Source organism: Mus pahari, chromosome X, assembly GCF_900095145.1.
Source record: "Mus pahari chromosome X, PAHARI_EIJ_v1.1, whole genome shotgun sequence".
NCBI classification, from domain to species: domain Eukaryota; kingdom Metazoa; phylum Chordata; class Mammalia; order Rodentia; family Muridae; genus Mus; species Mus pahari.
In genome coordinates this window covers 43,598,616-43,624,047 of record NC_034613.1, presented here as the reverse complement: position 1 = coordinate 43,624,047, position 25,432 = coordinate 43,598,616, and the positions used below count along the sequence as shown (strand labels likewise).

The window sequence follows — 25,432 nt, the reverse complement described above, 5'->3', positions numbered from 1 at the left end:
ATTCATAATTGTATCACTAAGTACCTAACATGGAATTTGACATCCAAAGTAGGACTTCTGGTGGAAATTAGCAGGCAGAGCCGATGGCCCAGTCATGAGCTGGCTTGGTTCGGGGGTTCATTTGTTTGTTTACTGTTTTTGTTGTTTGTTTGTTTTTAAACATAGTCTCTCTATAGCCCGGGCTATCCTTCAATCCAGGATGTTACTGAATTCATGGCAATCCTTTTAGCTCAGCCTCTTGAGTTTGGGATTATAGACATGAGTTACCCCACCGGGTGGCTTTCTTTGGTTGGTTTTTAGAAAATAATCCAAGTCCTTTCAAGGTATCATCCCAATGGCCACCCCTTGGTGAGATGCCCTCTTTCACCCCTGCCCTTTAGCAGAGTTCTGGTCAGTTCCAGTCCAAAGGATGCATAGCCAGGAATGAGCCTACTGGAGACGGTACCAACTACAGTGCCAGACTGCAGACTGCTTTGTGGCTTTGCTATTTCAAAGCACTTTTCCTGCATGGGGGCCTTCTCTGAAGTGAGGGTGAAAAGGCTTCATTCATCCCTTCTACTTCTCTTGTCTCCAGTCTCATCTGGGCTATTCTTCCCCCAGCTTCTTTCTCTCATCCACTACTGACCCTGTAGGCTTTTATAACTTGGGTCCAGAGGGGTTTTTAAAATGTGAACTGAAATAGTAGTTTGTGAAATTTGCAACACCCGTGCATGGCTGCCCTAGGTTTTCTTCTGGAAACTTCTGTGGTTAGCAATCAGATCCAAAGAAAGCAGAATGCAGGCTGAAGTGAAAAAGAGGCATAGAAAAAAAATCACAGACTACCATCAGCATTAGGGCTGGCTCCTGCCACTTCTCAGCCTACACCTCCACCCCAAGCTAGACTATTTCTCAAGACAAACATCAAACTTGTGAGTGAGATTTGTCTTATTCACTGTGAAGTTACTTCCTAAGAAACTTAGTCCCCAGGGATGCTGAGAAAGGATACTGGGCTTATGCTAGTCTATCTCCAGTATCCAGAGCATATTTTATGTGAGGGGTTTCATTCACCATTCTTTCTTTCATTGTACAAACCCTCGATGAACACTTCCGATGTTTCAGAAAACATGGTCCTGGGGATCCATCATCATAAACATGGAAATTTCCAACCATTGCCCCTCAAATTATTGTTTTATAGACCTAGTTCCAACTTCTTAACATTCCTAAATTTTGAGGTGTTGTAAATGATGGGAAGGAATGGGCCAAAAGTTAGAATGATGATGGTCTGCCCATAAACTGTACTGTGGAGTCAGATAAGTATGGTTAAACAAATCGGGACACCTTGAGAAAAAGACCATCAGAGGAAATGGCCCTGTGGCATGGATGTGAGAGAGCCGGGGGAAAGCCTGGCCAATGTCTTCCTTGCATCCCTCTGCCTGGACGGCGTGGAGAGTATGCTTTAGAGCGTTGTTCCCCTCTACTGTTACGGCTGCACACAGTGTGCAGACAGCAAATGCTTCCTACCACCTATAGTGAAGTTCTCAGGGGCTCTGTGTGAGCAGCAGATCACCTAAAATCGAGGAGAGGTCATGTGTCAGAGCTAAGGAGGGTGTGCTTCTTGCTGTCTATGCTCAGTTGTGTGCATCTTGCTGTCTGTGCTACAGTTGTGTGCATCTTGCTGTCTGTGCTACAGTTGATGCATTGCCATCTGTCTTTCTTTTGCTGACTCACTGCTTTCATTTGGGTTGGCAGTTCTTTTTGCTGTTGGCTGCAGTCTTTAACTGTTTACAGAGGGCTGAGATGGATGGAGAATTAGGGGCTTTGCATTCATTCCCTGAATGAAATCCTACCCAGGTACTGTGGGCCTCTTGTCGGGGGCTGAGGCCAAGGCCCTTGGATTTTGATGGATGGTGGAGATTAAGTGTAGGGTAACACATCATTTAGTCTGATTGCAAGGCCAGATTTCTCTCCAAGTGCTGCCAAATGAGCTGGGAGGTCATGTGAATTGTCTGCCCAAGCACAAGGGAGCACCATGCCTTTGAATTAGAATAAAGATCAATGATACGTGAGGTTTTGGGTCGTCAGAGAACTTGGAGTGCCTAAATTCTGTACTTCATTCAAGGTTCTCTTGAAGCTCCACTTCAGGCATGGAAGCCTTCCATGCACACCATTTTATCTGCACAGTCCTCCTCATCACATCTCCAAAGGCACTCTCCCACACTTTGCTTCTGTCTTATCAGCATTTGACTTCTGTCGTGTACTGTCCTTGCCTTTACTGTCCTTCTGGAGCCATCCCTTGGCAAATCTGGAGAGATCTGTTCGTTACGCTGGGTGAAAATATCACCAAATATATCACACGACTCTGTTCTGAGAAATGGAAGAAGAGGTACATCCATAGAAAGAGAAATTAGATTGGTGACTACCTAGGACTAGGAAGACTGGGGGATTCAGGCCTGGAATGAGGATAGTCAAATGAAGCAAGTTCTTTTAGGATGCTAAGAATATTCTAGAAGTGATTGTGGTGATGACTGCACTATATATATATATATATATATATATATATATATTCCACTGAATTCCATACTTTAAAAGGGCACATTGATTGCATGATGTGTAACATATATCTCAATGAAGCTTTAAAAAACTGGCCTCTCATACCAACTACTACTTCAGTAAGAACATGGAGAGTCTCTTTCGACAGTTCTTCTCAGACTATAAAAATGAGAACCAAGAACTTGGACAAATGTCTCATAAGGATAGATCACTGGGAGAAAGCCTTGTTAATTCCCACAAACCTTTGGGACTTTCCTTATTGGCTTTTAAATTTCTATTTTAAGACAGAGTCTCACTAAAAGTCTAAGCTGGCTTCAACTTTGTGATCCTCCTGTCCCTGCCTCCCTAGTGCTGGGATTATAAACATGTGTTGCTTCACCTAGCTTGACTAGCCTTTATAGAAACCCCAAACCCTAATTTACAGGATCCAATAATTTTTGACTGGAAAGAGCCTTTGAGCATATGCCACTCTGATCCCCCTGGAAGATGTTCAGTAAGAAGAAGTAACGTGCCTGTGTCACAGAGCATGTCAGTGGCAGAGCATAAGACAGAATCTGATGCTCCGAACACCTACTCCTGCCTGACTTCTCCCATTTCCCTAGCTTCTCCAAAGCAGCGCCTTTCACATTTCTGCTGAAACTCAGGACGAGCCAAGGCTGAGAATCTAAGCACAAAATCAGGGGAATTTACCATTCTGCGACTACAGTACAATTTTCCTAAATAGTGGGTTAGGCAATCAGCATTATATGTCTCCCAACAGCAGGACGTGGACAGAGTACAGGATTTGACCCTCTGGCATAACTAAATTTGTGGAATAGTCACATGCTTTTTCTTTATACTGTATTTGGTGGAATTAGAAGAGAAAAATAATATTCATCTTAGGGAAACCTTGGTAACTGCAGATTTGCTGGCAACCTTATTTCCTCTCTCTTTCTTGGAAGAAACCAAACGAAAAAGCAGCTGTACAAATTAGCTCTGACCAGCAGGCCTGGGACCAAAACAAAACAAAGCGTCGGGGGTGGGGGGCAAAAGCCCCAAACAAATCAGGCTAAATATTTAAATCAGAATGGAAAATATATCCAAGTCTCCGCCAACTGGAGCTCTTGAAACACAAACCTCCACTTGATTATCAGCAAAATTCTCTTTCCAGGTCAAGAGCAAGTTGGGGAATAAATTTTGTAATCCCTTCATCTGCATTCCTACATTTTCTGTTGGTCCTGTCTTATGGCAGTGAAATCCTTTTTACATGCTTCTTGAAGTCAGAGCAGTCCCATAGTAAAAGATGCACTTACTAGATCACCAGTCAACAGACACTGTTCTAGGCGCTGCATGGGTGTGGAGGAAGGCAGGACAAGGGGAGATGTGGTGCCTCCCAGACAGGAACACTACACATAAGAGGAAGGACAAGAGGACATAAGGTGTGAGGGAACTACACTTTCTGGAATAGAATTTTTAAAAGAAACTCTGGGGTGTTTGGGTGCAAATGGTTGGTGACAAATTGTGGCAATGTAGCATTTTAAGGAGGCGAGTGGCAGGTGGAACGCACACTGGGGAAGTCTTCTTTTCACCCCTCTATCTACATAGGGTTAGATGCTTTCCTCTGACCTCCACTAATCCCCTTGGATCCAATCCTAGTGGTTCTCATACTTTCCTGTAGTTTGCTGTTTTCTTCTATTTCTTCCCTTCAAGCTGAGTTCTCTGAGAGAAGTGCTTTTGTCTGGTTGTTTGCCTGTATCTTTAATAAGTGAACAAAGGCTTTAGCATGTGGTTGATGATGTTCAGGAAATGTGGGTTGCTGAGACAGAATATGATAGGCTAATAGAACTTTTGATAGCTGGGAAGACCTCTTTGCGAAAGAAGTCAGGCAGAGAGAACTAGTTAGGAGACTGTTTCTTAGTGCAGGTAGAAGGAACTACAAGAGGAGAGGACTGGGATGCAGAAGACAAAACGAACAAAAAAACGGGCTTGGTTAATACTGCTGATCTGACGAAATAAAGCCAAATGTCCCTGGGCCTGAGGGAGGTTCCCTGTGTGTAGGACCTGTGCAGCAGGTCCTACATACCACAGTAGAGACAAGCAGCCCCTACTTCCACTTCATGAACCAGTTGGTCATGGCCCCAGCTGTCTGTGGGGATTGTAGTCTTTCTGTCCTCTTCATGTCTAGAGGTAAAGGGGATGACTAGGCAGACCACTGTTGACCAGCCTTTGCCCAGCTGTCTTTTGCTGGTTGTGCTGTGTCCCCAGAGAGCTGGAGCTGACCAGTAAGACTCAGCTCAGGAGGGATGATCTGCAATAGCCCCCTTAATCCTATCCTCTCCATCCAGCTCCCACCACCTGGAGGTGTCACACAGAGATGCTCCAAAGGCAAGCCCAAGCCCAAGAAACAAGAGACTGCCTTTTTTTTCCCTCCATGCCTATTTTGTTCCACCTTCAGTCTTTCTGCTTCCCCAGGCCCAGGGGTTCGGGGAGGGGTGGGGGGGAGCGGTGAGAGAAAAACCATGGAACTTTTGAAAATCCCATTTTCCAACAGCTAAATCAGATTCATTCTGTATCTCCTGCACAGACTGCATTCGTCTGGGTAATGTAAACACTGTGAGGCCACAGCTGTCTGCCAGCTGCAATGTTGAAGCCCATTTCAGGGGGCATGAAAAAACCTGTCTGTAACCATCACAGATGAGAAGTGTTAGCTAATGAATGGGCCCTGCTGAGACCAGAGCCCAGCTGAGTTATTTTAGTCTTGGGCCTTAGCAGAGAGTTTTATTGGGTAACACATTTCAAATGCTCCAGTCACTCTCTAGACCCCAGATTGGAGCCTATTGCTCAATCTCCCCCACCCTGCCTCCCTCAAAAAAAAAAAAAAAAAAAAAAAACTAATTTACTCCAGGGACATTCCTGGTGGCAGCTCAAGAATCTTGGAATTTAGAGTGCTGGGGGATTGGTTAAGGAGGGTACAGTGGGGGCTTAGAAATGCCATGGGTCTTCTTAGGATCCCTGCCATAGAATAAAGAACAGCTCTTTCCAGAAGCCAGGCTGTATGTAGTTTCTAGGTAGGCTAGTCAGCATGAAGAAACCTAACAGATGATCAACTTGGAGCTGGACATCAAGATTTTAACTGAGCCTAAACTGATAGGGCTTTATTTTTTTCATTTGGTTAAAGATTTTGGGTGTGTATAGTATGTGGATGTGTGCTTGGATGTGTGCTATATATGTGTGTCCGTGTGTGTGTGTGTTTGTGTGTGTGTGTGTGTGTGTGTGTCAGAGGGCAACCTCTGGTGACGGTCTTCATATTTCACTTTAAGACAGGGTCTTTGGCTGGTTGGTTGTCATTGTTGTTGTTGGCTACTGTAGATCTGTATCTGCCAGGCTAGCTGGCCCCAAAGTGTCCATGGACAGTTCTATGTCTACCTGAGTCATCTTCCCAGCTCTGAAGCTAATAGTTTCTGCTGCCTCCCCCAACTCTGTTCTGCTTATTCCTCTCCCTCTGTAGGTTCAGGTCAATCAGAAGGATAGCAAAGCCAGATACCACCAGGGAGCAGGAGATGAGAGCTATGGACCAGTCATTTTGCTGGATATCTTCCTAGAGTATAACCCAAATCTTTCAGAATGCCTTAGAATATAAGTGGGCATCTGATTACCAGCCCTGTATGTACATTGTTGTATCAGCATAACCTCTGCCTAGTCCAAGAACATTTTCATGACCCCAAAGATTCCCATATGCTTTAAACATTCATTCCTCGCCCCTTCTAACAACTATTGGAAACAGCTAATGTGCTTTTTAGCTAGAAATTCACTTATTCTAGATCTCTCATATAAGTGGAATTGTGTTGTATTTGGTCTGTGCTTTAAAGTCAGCCATTTTGAGAGCCTACTGTGTGCTAGTAGCCATCAGATCCAACCTAAGGAATGAACCTTGGATGCACATCGGCTGGGACTGCCATGTCTGCCGTAGTACTTAACTCATAAAACAGTGGCATGCTGGGGATTTATTTGCACCATCCTCTTTTGTCTTCATAATAACTCTAAAGTAGGAAATAGTAATGTGTGTAGTTTTCCAACGCCTAAAGATATTGAACAAGTAGACCTAGTTTGCACTAGCAATTAAGATTCCAACTTGAATCCTCCTATTATTTATCATCTATTTAGTCCTACTTAGAATCACCTCTTTTACTTAGAGACTATATAAATAGTATATACTTCCTTTGTGTTATATGCTGTCTGATCCATTTTGCCCCAACCCCCACTGCTACGTAAACCCCTACTGTGACAATACACATACAGAAGAATAATCTCAGTAGGCTCTTGTAAGATTCCCATGTGTTGTCGAAGATGAGGTCCTAGCATAAAGGTTGCCTCGTGCTAGTGTAGTGCAGTGGTAGAGGGATCTGCCTGGTATCATCTCTAGCACTGTGAAGAGGGTGGGATCAAGATCATATGTCTAGCCTGAGTGCCCTAGTGTTCACATGCCCTTGAGCACACCCCGAGTTTTCATTTATCCCCAGAGAGCGAATACAAAGCTTTTTTCTCTCTTAGTAGTGAGAAGTGTCTGTGCCGAAATCTTTGAATCCACTCAATTTTTTGTTACTGTTTGTTTGTTTGTTTGTTTGATGATACAGGCTTTGTCAGTGTAGTCCTGGCTGTCCTGGAACTAGCTCTGTAGACCAGGCTGGCCTCAAACTCACCTGCCTTTGCCTCCCAAGTGCTGGGAATAAAGGTGTGTGCTACTACCACCCAGAACAAATTTCTTTTTTGAGTAGGTGATATGCAAGTTTTAATTTGGTTAGTAGGAACAAATAGTGGCTGGTTAGCAGATAACACCAGCGTGTTCTGACATCAAAGATGAGCCTCTGATCCAGACACATCTGGAGGTTCTGGAGAGGAGGTCTTACTCAGCTCATTTGGTTCCAGTGTGCAGGTAAACACTCAGATAAGTCAAGTCTTTCCTATCAACTAAAGAGCTTATCTTGGCAAACAAGGTCCAGAATGGGCTTTGAGAGGCAGCCTCAAAGACTTGTGCATACCTCATGCCTAGACTATTTTTGATAGTTGTTTGTTTTTGTTTCGAGATAAGCTCTAGTTACATAGTCCAGACTGGCCTTAAACTCATATTTTTCCTACCTCAGCCTCCAAAGTCCTGGAGTCATGAGTGTGAACCACAGGCCTAGCTCATAACTGGGCTTTAAAATGATGACTGGCCACATCTGACAAGGATTCTCATGTTCCAAGTGCCTGCCCAAGACACAAGACCAGCAGCAGACCTTGGGAAACGAGTAAAGGAAAATGTCCCACTGTTTCATAGACTCCACGATGTGTGTTTAAAAGATCCAGAAATGGGGGAGGGGCAGCATTTGGGAAAGTTCAATGGAACTAAAAGAGACAAATATTGATACTCAACAGTCAGGTCTATTATAATAAGAAGAATGGTACAGCCTGAATTCAAATAAGCAGAACAGATGTGCCTCATATGTTATGAGTTGAAAATCTTTCCTTCATGTGGGATCAGTTAAAAATCAAGCTTGGGACTTAGTGTATGTTTAATATAAAAACTCTCAATAAAAAGACCCTAGAGACAAAAATCCAAGCAAGGGCATGCTACAATCACCAGAGCAAATAATCAACCAGTCAGTGTTTGCCTGTGAGACATCAAGGCAGGCAAATGTGTGAGGATGCCAATTACTGAGAGTGGAGGTGGTGATGGAGAAAAATGTTCTTTGCCATCAAAGCTGACCGGAGCGCAGCACAGCGACTTTTTCTGACATAAGTGAGATTTAGAACTTGGAGCTGAGCTGAGGTCCTGGGTGGTGGCGATGGGGAACACCACTTCTATTTATTTTTACTTACTATTTTATTTTTATTTTGTTATTTTATATTATTGGAGATGGCATCTCCCTATATAGATAGCCCTGGCTGGTCTGGAACTTGCTAGATAGAACACACTGACCTTAGACTCACAGCAATTCTCCTGCCTCTGCTTCTATGACTCCAAGTCCATTGTTTCTTATGACAGTTGGTACAGAAGAGTTTTCAAAAGATGAGCTCTGAGAAATACACGAACCTATCCCACAGATCAGCCCACTGGATGCACTAGGGCAGGTATGAAGAAAGAACATCAGGCAGAATGTCTGCATGCAGGACCTTAGGAATTTATTTTATTTATTTCTTTACATCAGAGAAGAGCCTAGCCTGAGAACTGGCAAGAACCAGGCCAAACCAGGATCGCACACACTCTTACTTTGCTGATGCAACAACAAACTGGCATATACATTCACATCACAGCAGCAGTCCTTTTGTTTTAAAGGATCCATGGAATAAAAGAACTACCTGATCCAAAAGAAGAGAAACACAAAGCAGGCAGCCCCACAAAGAAGTCTTGATGAAGTCTGGAAGGGCTGAGGATGCTGGGAAGCTGTCTAACAAGGCCAGACAAGACAGATTAAAGCAAAATAGTTGGGGCAGACAGAAGGCATGGAAGGGATGCCATATGATCAAAGTGTATAGAGAGACTCCTTAAAGGTCATGGCCCCAGGGGACGGAGACACGTCAACTACATTTTGGATGCAAAATAGAAGGACAGGTCTTGTAATGCAAATTAGGAAGAAACAGACAAAAAAGGGGTAAGATTAGTGTCCATAGATGGTACTAAATATACAGTAAACACGTAAAAAATACAAAACTCTCCTTCCAAAGGGCATTATAAAGTTACAAAGAATTTCCAATGAATTGATTTCTAGCCTATTAACAGTAATAATAATAATGTTAATAGCAGCTACCATTTCTTCAGTTCTTTCTATGTGTTAGGCACTGTGCTGAGTTAGTTCTATACATTGGTTTTTTTTTTTTCCATCTCCTCCTTCCGTCCTTAGTTTTTCTTCCTATGGTAGTGACAAAGGCACAACACCTTCTTTTCAGAGGAGGAAACAGGCTCAGGAAGATTGAGTCATTTGTCCTAAGAGAAATAGTAACCAATCAAGCTCCTCCGCACATCCAGATTTCCTTTCATTCTTAAACACACACCCTTAGCTTGCCTGCCTCCATTGGTGTGGTAACTTAGTTAGCACACTTCCTCCAACAGAAGCGAGACTTGATGAAGGTAAGATTTTACAGTGCTCTTTCTGGTTGGAGGAAAGATAATCGGGAAAATAGATGCCCTGCAACCAAGGAGCCCATTTGGCGGCTGAATCCACGAAAGGGAATGAAAAGAAAAGATTCTGAGAAATAGCTGCAAAGAAGAAATGACTGGCAGCAAAAAGGGTATGATATCTTACCATGTCTGGCTTGGTCTTCATCATTTACAATGCAGAGAACTTCCCAAAACAACACAAATAGATCTTTCACTTTGTGTATCTGCTAAGAATCCCATTCTAGGGTTGCGCCATTTTATCAATACTGTTTTGGTGAACACCTGAGATGCACATCTTGGGGTTGTGGGGTGATACGCCGTACATAGGACCAAGCCCCAGAAGTGACATATCTAGGCTGAAACCTAACTTAAGGACTAGAAATGTAGCTTAACTAGTAGAGTACTTGCCGATCATACATGAAAGTCCTGGGTTAAATCTCCAAATTGTATAAAATCATTCCATCAAAAGCTGGAAGCAGGAAGATCAGAATTTCAAAGTCATTCTCTCCTATACAGTGGGTTTGAGGCCAACCTTGGCTACTTGGTTCTAGGACCCAATCCTAGAGAAATGGCGGGGGTGGGGGGTATCTTTCTTTCTTTGTTTTTTGTTTTTTTTTTTTTTTCAAAACAGGAAAACAGGGTGTCTCTGTGTAGTCCTGGCTGTCCTGGAAGTCACTCTGGCCAGGCTGGCCTAGAACTCACAGAGATTTGCCTGCTTCTGCTGGGACTAAAGGTATGGGCTAGCACCACCCAGCTTCAAAACGTTTTAAATACTAGTAAACTTTAGTGGAGGGGAGGGTACTTCATAATGGATTTTTTTTTAATTTGGGATAGGGAAAAACCCCTCTGGTAATATGAAAGAATAGCAGAAATAGCTGGGTTTATCACCATTCAGAAATGTAATCTAAAAGCAGGAGGCCCTTCCTATCTTCGTTCCCACCACATGCCAGTTTCGTTGAAACTAATGACAAGAAGGGAGAGCAGACGGTGTGGTAACCCTTTGGGAGCCTTTCTCAATTGCTGGCGATCTGCTACCTCATCCCTCTTCATTACTTCATTTTAGGGCAAAGGACCTCTGCTGACATTCTGAGCAGCTGGATGGCTATGGCTGTCATTTAATAGAACAGACAGCTTTTTGAGGGGTTCCTGGAGGAAAGCTGACAAACAGAAATTAGGGCGATTTTCAGCTATAACAACAACTTGGCTTTCTTTGTGGTTGAGAAGGCTGCCTATATTGTTTAGGCAGGGAATCCAACTAACTTTTGAAAAATAGCCCCCAAAGGGAAGGGAAGATAAATTTGAGTATTAAATATAATAAAGTGGCGATACCTCAGAATGCTGCAGCTAAAGCCACTACTTGGCATATCCTCAACAGCAATGGCCTCTAGCCAGTAAAGCTTTCTGGTGCTGATGCCTAGATCATGGGCATCATGAAACAAGTGAAAAGGGAGAACCAGGGTGACCGAGTTTGGAGACAGTTGGGATCAACTGCCTGTCCCAGACAGGATGCACCAGGGTCAAACACAAAAAGCTTTCGGAGATTGAACCTACAATTAGAAACAATAGGCTGGCTTTAAGCTTCCAAAGAATGGTACTAGCATCTTACTCTCTCATGTAACAAATATTTATGGAGAATCTACTGTGTGGCAGGCACTGTGGTAGGAACAAGCCATATAGTACTGAATAAAAGAAAAGCATCCCTGTGCAGTAAGCCTCATAGGAGAGCTGACTGGAAAGCAATCACACAAATACTCAGTGTCATCTGCTGGGAATTGGTTCCACAATGCCCCCATGGTTACATGCTGAAATCCCTTGTATAAAATGTTATAGTCATTGTATATAACCTTCACATCATCTGGGTACGTTATATAATCTCCAGATTATTTATGATGCCTAATTCACTGTAAATTTCATATGAATAGTTGTTGTATTATATCATTTAGGCAGTGAGGAGCAGGGGTGGGGTGGCTGGACATGTTCAGCACAGACGCAACTTTTTAGAAAACACTTGCAATCTTCGGTTGTCTGAACCCATAGATGCAGAACTATGGATGTGGAAAGCTGGATTTAATAACTAATGGTAGAGAGGCCTATGCGTCAAACAAAAAAAAAAGAGGAGGAGGAGGACGAGGAGGACGAGGACGAGGAGGACAAGGAGGAGGAGCAAGAAGAAAAGGAAGAAGAAGAAAAGGAGGAAGAAGAAAAGGAAGAAGAAGAAGGGGGAAGAGGAGGAGGAGGAGGAGGAGGAGAAGGAGAAGAGGAGAAAGAATGAATGAAAGGAAGGAGGGAAGGAAGGAAGGAAGGAAGGTCTTGCAGAAAAGAACATGCATAAGTAGGGCCTGAGCTGCGTGCGGGGTCAGGATGGATGAATTCTGGCTGAAGAGAAGGGGATTGTTCATTCTAGCCTCTAAGACTGAGGAAACTATGGATGTGAACTGTCTCTGAGCATGGCTGTTGATGCTACAGGTCAAGCAGGAAGGAGGTTCTTTTCTACCTTCTTACTGGCAAACCAAAGTGCTCTGGGCTTTGTGATTCCTCAGGGGCCACGGTCCCAAGTCGGTTCCAGAAGTCAACTTGGCTGTTTGCCAGAGAGGATTCATGGTGAATGCCTGCTTGTAGGTTCAGCCAGTTGGCTAAGATTAGCTTCCAACAAACTCAGAATGCCTCAGAGACTCTTGTTCCTCTGTGATGCCTACTCCCACTCATAGCATTGTATTTGCGAGGGATGCCTACCTGCCGAGAGCTGGGCCTGCATTGCTTAAGTTCCCAGTTGAGGCAGCACCCAACTTTGGGAAAAATACAGGCAGCAGTGGAAACCAAGAGCAAGAGCTGGAGCCAAGGAAGCAGCCACTGCCAACAACTTCCGTTTTTGTTTTTGTGTTTTCCTTTCTTTCCCACGTAGCTGCCCATGTGACTGTACATGGCGATCTGTTTGTTAACAATTAACAAAGGAGGAGGGAGCCCTTTTGGCAATTTTTTTTTCACCCAGAGGCCCCAGATTTCTCCCTGTGAAACTGCCAAATACGCAACTTTGGGTGGATATTTGGCTGAACCGCTTTGAAGGGTTTGTCAGTGCCTAAAATGGAAATTGTTAGAAAGCAGAGAAGTGTGGTTGCCAGCAACCATGAAATGGTAATGACCAAATCATTTATTTTTGCAGTGAAATGTCATCCCCTAACACTACAAAAGCAGATTTTTTTTTCAGCTTAGAAGTACTGACTACCTAGAAAATTCTTCCAAGGCAATTCAGTGTACCACACCCCCACCCATAAATACCTCTATCTTTCTCTCACCTTGGTCTTGCCTACTAAACTAAACTGCTCCCATGGTTTGGGAACGTAGCTGCAACCTGGGATGAATTAAAAGGTTGGTTGATTATGAGAGGTAATCAGACTTCAACCATCCTATAAAGCAAAGAGTTCATTTGCTTCTAAGAGGGTGTGTGGTCGACATTCTTTCAACATGGGAAAGTTGGTAGGCAGCGATAGCCTCAGCTCCAAAATACAACGTGGCTGTTTCAATGATCCATTCAAGTCTTCCTATCATTTCAGCAGGGAGCCATGGCACTTAATAAGGTTTTCTGCATGTATCAGATCACTTAGTAGGCATATCAGGCAGGCTCTACAATTGGGTACCTTTTAGTTTTATATTCTGGCAATTTGTTTGGCACTTAGGAGGAAGAGATGGAAAATACATTGCCGGTTGACACTAGAGAGTGTGGATGATCTGCTAGTTTTCTTTGAAAACAGCCATTAAGCTCCTGTGCCTTCGGGCCAGTTCCTGGGAGGCTTCAACCAAAAACAAAGCCCCAGGTCTGTCTTTTAGTTTTTCCATATTGACTTCTATATTGGGATTAGTGAAAATTTATATTGCTATTTTATGAGCCGTTGGCTTGAAAGTATTTTGATGACATCTGCATGCTCAAAATTAAAAAGGAAGATGACTCTCCTCAGCTTTCATCAAGTAAGCTTTGGGAATGATCTTTAGATGACAGTCATCAGGCCAATTTTTGAACAACTTGTCTTTAAATGGAGGTGGCTTTCCCCAATCATTTGTGTGGTTGGGTGTGATCCATTAGGTAAGCAGACCTGCTGTGAAAACCAAACCAAACCAAACAAAACAAAACCCAAGCCTAAGAGGCCTTGAGAGATGGCTCAGAGATTAAGATCACTGACTGTTCTTCCAGAGGACCTGAGTTCAGTTCCCAGTACCCACATGGTGCCTAACTCCGGTTGCAGAGGATCCAATACTCTCCTCTGGCTTTTGAGGGCACAGCATACATATGGTGCACAGAGGCACAGACAGTTGGTTGCTCTGTCACTACTTTTGAAAGCCTATGTTTCTGCCTCTCTCTTATGTATGACCTCAGGAACAGCCTACTGGAACGTGTGGCTCTTATATGTGGAACTCTTTCTTCCAGACTCCCTTGTAAGGTTAACTTGTGAGGGAATTACCAAGTAGCCAGCTCTATCATTTCCCTCCCTTTCACCATCTTTCAAGTGCCCTCTCAACCCACAGTCTCTGATACAGAGAACAAACAATTGGAGCAACTGGAGGACAGGGCACCCTTCCCCCAGAAAAGGACCCGCTTAAAACTGTCTCACAGCTGAAATGATTGTCTTCTGGTCTTTACTTCATGAGTGTCTAAGAATTGGAAGACTGCCACAGGCAGAGTAGAAATTAGGTTCTTCCTCTCCTTGCTTTGAGCTAGCTGTAAATTTTCGTTTTCTGCTTTCTTTGGAATACAGAGAAACGATAGAGGCAGATTATTGGCCCGGGTATCTGGTATCTGGTAACTGGACCACTGTCTCAGCTTCAGTTCCCTCATCCATCCTGAGAAGCACTGGCACTACACAAGTTATCAATTCTCCCTAAACTCTGACGTTTGACTAATCTAATAGACTTACCATCAAAGAGGGATGTAGCTAAGTTTTCAATAGTTTCTTAGCTCCAGGGAAAGCTATTTTATATAATGTCTTTTTTCTGTGTTTCCCTTTTAAGAGGAAAACACGACTCATTCCAGGACCATAAAGTGAACACGTTGCAGATCAGCGGGGGGGGGGGGCTTTTTTTTTCTTCTCTGTGGAAGAGGTCTAGAATGCCATAGAAATAAAGGTAGGCACCAGATCTGGACAAGAGAGCCAGGTGGGGCAGACAACCTCGTCAGCACCATCTTCACTCAAGCCAGAATGCTGACCTGCTCAGAGACAGAGATAGATGACAGCACACATCCAGGAGTCAGCTGATCTAGAGCGTGACTCCAGGTCCTCCATTTACTACCTGTCTCACCTAGAGGAAGTTCATTTACCACCCTATACCCCTCAGTTTCCGAGTCTGTAAAATAGGAAATAGTCATAGCACAGTAGAGTAGTGGGGTTAAATATCAGAGGAGCAAGTCAACATTGTCTGATGCACATCCAGTAAATGTTCCGCTAGTGTCTCTTATTTTGACCCTTGTCCAAAGACGGACACCTGTGTCCAGAGATGGACACCGGAATTTGTAGGGTTATATTACCCAGGTTTGTACCCTTTTTGTGTGTCTAAGATTCTCAGTGGCTGGACTAGAGAGATGGCTCAGTGGTTAAGAGCTCTGACTGCTCTTCCGAAGGTCCTGAGTTCAAATCCCAGCAACCACATGGTGGCTCACAACCATCCGTAATGAGATCTGACTCCTTCTGGAGTGTCTGAAGACAACTACAGTGTACTTACATATAATAAATAATAAATCTTTAAAAAAAGATTCTCAGTGGCCTTGGACAACTCTGTAGTCGAAGACAACATGTGTGTGCTTCTGGAATACGTAAGTTTCCTTCTCCCCGTGAGCTGACATTAAGTCTGTGAGTCAGTGCCAGTGACCAAAAGAACAGAAAATTCTCAAATGAGGGGAGAAAGTGTGGCCATTGAAACCTGAGCCATAAGTATTTGTCTCCCACATTTGCAGAGGATTTAACAGAATGCAGACTTGAAACTCTTAGTCACAGAAGTAGTTTCTAGAAAAGAACGTTCCCTGGGGGTTCTCCCTGTCTAGGGAGGTTGGGGGAAAAAAAGACCATGGTCAGACCCAGGGAAGATGTTTCGACACAGGTGGGGAAAATGCTGAGGGAGATTCCCCAAACCGGTTCTGCAGTGGTTTCCTAGGTAAACTGGGGGAAAGAGTAGCTAGCCATCTGTCCCACACAGATGGCCACCAGAGCAGGAAGAACCTTTAGAAATGATCTTATCCAGGCCTCCGATTTAAAGATGTGAATCTAAAACCTGGAGAGAGGGGACAATTGCCCTATCGTCCTATAGCAAATTATTGACAAAGCCAGGATTTAAAGACTAAGCCAAAGATCACACCGCAGCACCATAGTGGTCTCTTAAAGGTACACAGACCACTGTCTCTACTCATTTTGGAACGCTCTGTAGTACAAACATACTAAAAAGTAATTGAGGCCCACCCAGAAGGACTGGAAAGGTAGTGTGCGGTGCCCAAATTGCAATTCCTCTAGTTTAGCCGTCCGATTTGGGAACTCCGGCTGTCAAAGCGGTTCAGCCAAAGTACTCCTCACTCAACTAACCGGTCTTCTTAACTTACCATTTGAAAGCAGCTGTGGTTAAAGCCCAGCGTGCTGACTCAGCCCATGTAGTAAGGATGACTAAACACAAGAATTTCCTGTGGGGGGATGGAGAATATCTTTCAGATGCATTTGTTTCAGGGAACCTTTCTGGTCAGTCAGGAGCTAGCCCACCGTGGGCCTGTGAGGAAAAGCAGCAGGCTGTGCCTGCGCTGCACCGAGGCAGCATTTGCAGATGTTTCCTTCTTTCTAAACAATCTCGTGACTTTCTCGGCACCATTTTGGTCTGGCCAGCATTTGCACAGGGCTCCATCTGCCAACTGGTAGAGCCCAAGGCAGAGGAGGAGCGGATGTCTCCCCTGACTGCAGGGGCTTTGCACAATCGCCTGCTCAGAGGCCTTTCCCCCCCAGGGGTGAACTGGAGCTGATCTGCTTTATCTCAAGGCAGTTGCAGTTCTGAGCCCACCTTGAATCATTACGCTGAGCGATCTGCAAACAATGTCAGCTGGCTTCTCTCTCCAGGGTGCACTCTGGGGATTCGCAACCTGGAGTGAAGTTATCAATGTTCAGGTCTGAATACCACACAGACATTGGACAACTTTAGGACAGGAACATTGACCTTCAGTGGGATTGCTCACCAGCTTAAGGCATTAATCCAGTGAGCCCAAAATTTGGATAAATATTTCAAGACTCTTGGCTGAGAGGGAGCCTGCCTTGCTCAATTAGGAAGTTGGAGACACCTGGTGCATTTGGGCGCCACAGGTTCGCCTTGCAGCTTGAGAGTTAGCAAAGGGGGCGGGAAAAGGGAGAGGGCGAGCATACTCCTGGAAGGCATATATAGAACTGGAAGAGTTCAGGAATCGAAGATTCAAGGCTAAGGGACCTGCCTCATCTTCTCGCTAGCCCTTCCCTCGTGCTCCACACGGAGAGAACAGGACTAACAGCCTCAGAATTCTCAGAGAGCCAAAGATTTCTTTTTTTAAGTGAGTAACGACTTCTTATTTCAATGGGGGTGGGGCGTGTTTTGGGGACAAGCAACATGGAGCAATAAAAAAGTAGCCTGGGGAGGAGAAGAGAGAAAGGAGAGGGGAAAGAAAGGAGATGGGGAGAAGTCTAGTTCCTTGCAAAGCAGCAGTATATGCTTTGGAGTGTTCTTTAAGTCTGCTTCTAACTCTGTACACACAATAGAAAATGTTCACAAGCTGCTTCCAGTACCTGGTAATAAATAATATGGCCTTGATGCATGGGGTTTGGTTTTGGGATGGTTTTTTTTTCTCCCTGAGTAAGCAAGAGGGAGAGGGAGCAAGAGAGTAAATGAATACATGACAGAACAATGAGGATTTGTGTGGCCCCTGGGACTGGGTGAAGCTTAGGTGAAATAGTGAGTTCGCACGTGTTCTAAAGCTTACTGGTTGATACATGATCTGTGGGTTCGCTCCCTTGGGTGAGTCTTCCGTGGCACCTGTCCGAAAGAGAAACTGTAAGTGTCCTTTCCAGCAGGGGGATTGATACAGGGTCTCATGGGGCTATCCAGGAGGACCTAGCACTCACCGTGGAGCTCGTGGTCCTGCCTCAGTTTCCCGAGCTCGTGGAAATGGGACTTTACGTGCTCAGCTTTAAGCAACTGTCTAATACTGGCAAACGAGGCTCAGAGAGTTGTGGTGCGGTGTGTGGTGGACCAAGGGCCCTGCGTCCAGTGTGCTTTCCACCATACCGCAGAGTCTTCTTTCTTTCAAGTAAAAATCTGTAAAGAAGAAAGTGCTCTAGAACATTTGTATACGATCTATGTTTTGTGAGTGTTTCTGTGACAACTTAAACACTGGAAGGAGATTAGGAGAAGAAATATCAGGTGGTAAATACCAATTCTAGTAATGATTACAGTAAGAGCTTGTCTACTCACAATGCAAGAGGCCAGGGGAAATGGTCTCGGAATGGCTTGGGTTGGATTATCTAATAATTGTGTAAAAAAAAACAATGGGGCCTCTACAGGGCAAGGAACTAATGGTTGCTATTTGGAATAACATGGGCTGGCTAATTTAAGAAGGCTAACTACAAAGATAGGTGAGTGAGCACAGTCCCTGGCCTCTTATGAAGTCAGGGATTGCTTAGTAGGGACACATTTGTGTTCCCTTCTTTACTGCTTTTACACAGGGATGAGAGCATTTGCCCTCAGATGCTCGCTTGGTCTATTAAAGTCACATAACCCAGTCTCCATCCAATGAAGTCATTACTGTCTACTAAGTGGCTGCCCAACCCCTAGTAAAAAAAGAAATGTACTTCCGCCCTACAGGTTCTCTTTCTGTCTTCTGGCCAGTCCTTAGAGTGGTCATGTATGTCTTTCACAGAGAATTAGAGGAATAGGAGATGTGAACATATATGTAGCTCATGCAAGCCGTTGGACATCTAAAACAAAAGCTTGATAAAGCAAAGCCTGCAGTTTGTGCCCTAGGTTGCCTTGTTATTTAAAAGTCATTGTTTTCTGATTTATTACATTTTAAGACATAGAAATGAGTTCATTTAAAGCAGGAGTTCTTAACCTGGGGTCTGTTACTCTTGGATAGCATACAAGAAGCTCAATAAATTTCTCTGAGACTATGTGCAAAATTGGGGGTTTGTGGTTCGCTGCTCCTCCTCCAACAGGAAAAAAAGGTTAATAACCATTGTCTTAAAAGGAGTCGAAGTGGAATTGTGTTTATGAATCAGTTGCTATTTATTTAGATGACAGCCTTGTTTCTCTCTATCGCAAGGGCTGCTTCACTTCCTTCTGCTGTCCCTGTACCTGGGCAAGAACCCTGTTCTTCCCTTGTCTCTTTTGTACAGTGATAGCCATGCTTCCATTAGTAAAGGGACTGACTCGGAGGTCAGAGAGGGTTAGAACCCGGCTCCTAGGAGTCCGATGATCCAGGCAGACTGGAATGAGGAATTAGATAAAAAAAAAAATATTGAAGTCCTTGGCTCCCAACACCAGATGTCCTTTCTAAGGCAGACCTTTATTACTAAGACTGAACTTTAGAAGCACACAGCTGTGTGACCTGGGGCAAGTGACTTAATCTCTTGAAACCTCAATTTCTTCATCTGACAGATAGGGATAATAACAGGGTTGCTGTGGAGTTAATAAGTGAGATAATGCTACAGGCGCCAATAGTATCTTTCTGACGTAGGCAAATCACTAAGGCCCAAAGCTTTTTCTCTGAGGTGATAGCTACATCTGCTTGGGAGTTACCTTCCTGGTCTGGGACCATGCTCATGAGCATGAGAACAGAAACGGTTAGACCTTTGTCACATTAGCAAACTATGGAGTCTGGCCTGCTCAATTGTACTCCGCTCCAGTGGGACTGCTGTTTAACCCCTAAACCCAGAAGTTCTACCATGTGGGGATTTAGGCTGTGTTTATAGAAGACCAGAACAATTGGATTGGTCAAATCAGCTCAAAACCTCTCATGGGTGCTTTACCCACTATGTATGTCCAAAAGGGTTCCTACACTGCTGCTACTCGATCCTCAAATCAAACAGCCATGTGAGGGAAGCAGGGAACCTGTGTTAGAAGACACGTACCAAGGAAGTGAGAGATCTATCCGTGAAAATTATAAAATGTTACTGTAAGACATAGATACGATGGGTAGTGATAGCCTGTTCAGTAAGTGATTCTGTGAAAGGTGACTAGCCATTTGACTAGAATCAAATGGGACCATTATCTTGCATCATACACACACACAAAATCAACTCAAAGTTGATTAAATACCAAAGTGCAAGAATTCAAATCCTCAAACTTCTAGCAGGAAACTAGGCAGGGAAAGCAGCTTGCTCTTAGCCTCCTAATGAGTTTTGGATCTCACGTCCAGATTCACCTCCCTAGTTCTCACGTGGCCTCTCCAACTCCATTCCTTCTCTTTTGGGTGTCAGTGGTCAGAGTGTGAAAGGCAAGTGGAATGAGGAAAGAGGTAGCTGGTTTCTGGAACCTTTGCCTGGAGTCATGCAAATTTACTTCCCTGTAAGAAGCAAGTCCTTTAAGGGGCTTGCCTTCTCACCTACATAACTGGTGCCCCCTTTCCGTGCAGAAGCCTTTTACTCTGCGTTAAGGAAACCAGGTGGGAGAAACTGCATCCCCAAGAAGCAGAAAAGAGAGGCTTAGATATTATTTTATTGGTACATTTAATTTGTTTTGCAGTGGGGGGAAGTATGCATACCACAGCCCACATGTACAAGTCCGAGGATAACTAGTAAAAGCCAATTCTCTCCGTCCACCATGTGAGGTCTGGGGATGAAGCCCTAGTTTTCAGGCTTGGTGTCAAGTATCCTAACACACTGAGCCATCTCACTGACCCAGGAGACTTTTTTTCAACTTTGCAAAAACTAGTTCTTCCCCAAAGGGTTCACCAAGGGCTCTTTGGTCTAGAAACTACCCTCACTGGTGAATGAGTCACTGCCTGTGTCTTAGAGAGGCCTTATAGTGTAAAGGAACACTTCCCAGGTTCCCTCTTCAGTCTCTGTTTGGGGTTCTACTTGGTGTCCCAGGTCTTGTGAAAAGCCACTTCCCAACCCACACAGGTCGTGATCCTGGCTTGTGAAATGGAGAGTCCCCATTCCCGAGTGAAAAGGGTAGAAGCAGAAGAAGCTTGGTTCCCTGGCTTCTGCTAAGTGTTTCTTTCTCAATGTGGAACATTTCCCTTGGAAATAAGAACAAGGTGGCTTTGTATGGAGGTTCCTGTGACACTCCAAAGCAAGATTTCACCCTCCTTTCTGTGCTGGAGAGGCCCATGCCCAACTGAATCCCCTTGCACTCTGACTGCAGATTGCTAATAGGAAGGCAGGACCCAGGGTGAGTTTGAAAGGGAAGTACACACTTGACCATTGAAGGTTACCCACAGAGCCTACAGTCCACATGGGAACTGCTTCTCTAGCTTGGGAACATGACAGGGCAAAGGTGCCACACATTCATGCTGATTGCAAGATTTTATTTGTACAAACGTTAAAGGAATATAAAAATGACTTTGTTTCTTTGCTAGATGAATAGAGCCATGTGGCTTGAGAGCTAACAGAGACTAGGGTGGACAACGTACATTTCCTAGTATGTTTCTGTGTAGATAGATACACCTCCTTTTATACAAATGACTCTGTTTAGCATCCCTGGGGTTAAAACCAAAATGCTAATTTATTTTTCTTTCCATTGTTTCGTGTGTGTGTGTGTGTGTGTGTGTGTGTGTGTGTGTGTGTGTAGGGTGCATATCAGGGTATATGCATGTGGAGACCAGAGGTAGGTGTCAAATGTCTTTCCTCAGTCACTCACCAGTTTATTTACTGAGGGAGAATCTCTTGCTGACCCTGGAGCTCAGCAAGAGCTAGCTAGGCAGTTCACTCTGGAGATGCCCTGCCTCCACACCTCCTAATCACTGGGATTATAGGTGGATTACTATAGCTTTGGGTTTTAATGTGAGTGGTAGAATCTGAGCTTCTATCCTCATGCTTATGCAACAAGACGTTTACCCACTGAGCCATCTCCATAGCTATGTAGCCTAGGCTGGCCTCCAATTCATGATCCTCTTCCCTCTACCTATTCAGCATACCCTACTGATATGTACCAGCACAACCAACTCTATTTCATTTTGTTCTCTAAGACATGATCTCACTGTGTATCACATGGTGCTCCTACCTCAGCTTCTTGAGCACTGGCATTGTGGGTGTCTGCTACCATACCAAGTATGTCTTGGGTTTGTAAACAGACAATCATATCATTGTAAGTATGTGTGTGTATGTGTGTGTGTGTGTGTGTGTGTGTGTGTGATTTGCATTTTATACATAAAGAAGCCAAAGTTAGTAGACATTTGGCATCTACTGTCTTTTAAACAAGATACTTCTAACATTCTTTAATTTGTTCCTTTTAAAAATAAATTCATGCAAATTAGGTTTTACTTTCTTTTCATTTATACTCACTTCTGTGTCCATGTGTGCACATGCCTGTATATGGAGGCACTTCCGTGCCTGTGCACATGGAGGTCAAAGGACAGTTTGTGGGACTTCCTTTTCTCCTTCCCAGGGTTCTGGGAAATGCAAAGCTGACTAGGTTGCCTTTGACTTACTTGCCTTTGTAGCTTCAGGGTTAACAGAAGTTAGGGTGGACAGTGCACATTTCCTTGTATGGAATCAGGCTTCGCATCAAGACCTTTTACCCTCTGAGCCATCTCACCTGCTGTGCAGTTTACTTCCTTATAGGTGACGGTTTCCTTGAAACTATTTGCCTAAATATTATTCAAGAACAGAACTTCTATGGATGTATAAAATAATTTGGCATAAAGATAAAATAGTAACCATTTTTGAATGCTTAAGTGGTATCTGCCATCTCAACGTGAATCATTCCATAGAAATTGTGACTTTGTGAATCCAGGGTTACTGCAATCATGTCATGTTGACTGACAAACTCAAGCCTACCACTCTCCTCCCTGCTGGCTCAACCTAGCATCCCAGCTAGCTCTGGATCCATGGGACCTGACGGGATTACTAAATTGCCCTATGCAAAATGTTCTTGTCTTGATTGTGTGGCTAAGGAACAGAGTACATGGCAAAGGTGTCAGAAGTGAGCTGTTATGTTGGCAAAGGTTCCTAAGGAAGCTTGATGTTAGAGCATAAATTTGGGGCTGAGAAAAAGTCTTCTCTCTTAGCTTCTGAAAAGCTTCATGATGATACTAGAACCTTCGAAAAACCATGGCAGATGGGAGATTTTAGAAGGAATGAACGTCAAATATGAATAACCAAGGGTGGTGGAGGTGGCTCTGTCACTGAAGTCCTTGCCACATAAGCATGACGAGCTGAGGTTAGAGCTCTACCATCTATATGTTTTAAAAGTGTAGTGTACACCAGTAGTTTAGAACTGGAGAGGCAGAGAGGTAGAGGCAGTGGGTTCCCTGAAGCTTGCTGGTCAGCCAGTCTTGCTAAATTGGTGAGGGGCACATTCAGTGAGAAAACTTGTCTCAAAAAAACAAAATGGAACATGGTTGACAAGGAAGATGTCCAACATCAACACCTGGCCTCTAAATACATGGAAATTCACATGTATATGTGAGTGTACACATGCGCATGTGTGTGAATTCATACACATGAGAACAATCTACCATTTCTGTGTTAAAGAGGCAAATATGTAAACTGCTAACATTTATCTATTTCTCATGGCCAGGCATGGTGATATATTCCAAATCCATTTTTGCCACTCAGAGAATTGTAATCAGACACCATCTTGAGAGAGGGCCTATTGTTTGAGACTGAACTACTCTGGGGAACTGAAATCAAGGAACAATCACAAATCAGGAAATCTGCCAAAGTATAGTGTCTGGGTAGGAAATAGCCCAGAGTGGGTAGTCATAGAGATGGAGAGGGCTGAGTGTAAACACACTGCGAGGTTTAGGCGGTAGGAGGCTCTGGCCTCTAGGGAGAGATGATGATGCCTGCACAGTCTGGGAACTCTGAGCCCATGGGAGGTGGATTGTCCTCTAGAACTGCTTTCCCTGCTGTGGATTGTTTGAAAGTTCTCCAGGCTTTTCCACCTACAAGCTGGTTTCCTGGCAGACAAACTCAGAAATCTCTGGGACCCACAGGTACCAGACTGGGTTCCCTCAAGACTCCATATCTAGTGCAAAACTCCTGGGCTGGGGTATTGGTCTCTGGAACAAGTGGGAACCTGGACAAAGCCCACAAGCTACAGAACTCCTTGACACCACCAGTGGCCCCACATACACAAAGAAGTGAAGTTTCTAAAGGGATGCAAGTAATAAGGGTCTGGGGATGCAGATCAATTGGTGGGATGTTTGCCTAGCATGTATCAAGCCCTAGATTTCATCTCAGAACCACGTAAAGCAGGTGTAGTGATATGTAATCTCTGCACTAGGAGGCAGAGGCAGGAGGATCAGAAGTGCAACGTCATTCTCAGTTACATAGAAGGTTCAAGGACAGCCTGGGCTACAAGAAACCCTGTCTCAAAATAAAATAAATAAAATAAAACAGACCGTGGTAGCCACATCCTATACACTGGGAATGGAGAACTATGATAGAATTTAGCTATGACCTACCACACCCCATCCCTGTCCTGTCCATTAGCAAAAGCAGAAAGAAGCTTCTCCAATCCTCTGTTGTCTTCTCTTTCTCGTCTTCACTCATTCCTATTTTAGTGAGTTTTAGTTTACTTTATTTTAAAAGTCTTTTATGTTCATTCTTTATTCCTGCTTCTATTTTTATCTTGTTTTTGGTTTGTGTTTATTTTTGTTTTTATTTGGTTGTTTATTGTTCTATTTTTTGGGTTTTTTGGTACAAAAATTGAGACAGGCTCTTGCTGTGAAGTAAAGTTTAGGTGGAAGTTACTGTGCAGTTCAAACTAGCTTCAAAATTGTGATGCTCTGGCCTCAGCTTTACACTTGTCTAATTTTACTCATACATTTTATCTTTATTAACCTTGCTTCTTTTTCCAGTTTCCTGATGCCCTTCTGTATTATTATTATTATTATTATTATTATTATTACTACTAATACTACTATAAACATTTGTAGTTTTTGTGATCAGATGAGCCTGGGCTAATACAGGGTACCATGGCTGTAGAGTACACTCTATTTTTTTTTTCACTCTGCTTTTTGTGCTACTTTTCTTTGGAAGATTTTTAGTTCTAGAGTGTTTATCTTTAGTCAGTTTTACAGTAATTCTATCTCTGGTTTGTTTTGATTGTGTTGCTAGTGGGGTAGCTTGAATTCCCCTCTCTGAATGGTACTGGGGTTGAGCCCTCCAAAGAAGATTATTCTTCATCGGAAACCAGAAGAACCAGCCATCTTAGTAGATACACAAATCTCAACAAAGAAACACAAGATATATGAAAAATAAGGCAACTTACTCAACAACAGGTGTGGTAGCTAACTTTTATAATTCCAGCACTTGGAGGATGAAGGGAAGAACATTTAGTGTTCATGGTCAACCTGAGCTACATAGATATTTGGAGGCTAGACTGGGCTACGTGAGATCCTATTTCAACAAACAAAACAGTGGGGTAGGAAGTTCATCCAAGACTTAGAAAATTAATTCAGCAACTTGGACAAGACATTTAGAAAGAAAAAAAAAAGAGAGATGCTGAAAAATTGAAATAAGAACCTTGGGCTGAGCCGGGCGTGGTGGCGCACACCTTTAATCCCAGCACTCGGGAGGCAGAGGCAGGCGGATTTCTGAGTTCGAGGCCAGCCTGGTCTACAGAGTGAGTTCC

General features: G+C 43.8%; 1 protein-coding gene across 2 annotated transcripts in view; it reads left to right on the top strand.

Annotated features, from left to right (window-relative positions):
• Positions 1 to 25,432, top strand: part of Plac1 (placenta enriched 1) — a 167,080-nt gene that overhangs the window by 106,879 nt on the left and 34,769 nt on the right. The window contains exon 1 of one of the 2 annotated variants that reach the window (XM_021188567.1): positions 17,066 to 17,186. The exons of the other annotated variant lie outside the window; for it this stretch is intronic. The gene's annotated coding sequence lies outside the window, so the exon portion shown is untranslated. Of the gene's footprint in view, positions 1 to 17,065; positions 17,187 to 25,432 lie in introns of those variants that run through there. 2 annotated transcript variants of the gene reach the window in all.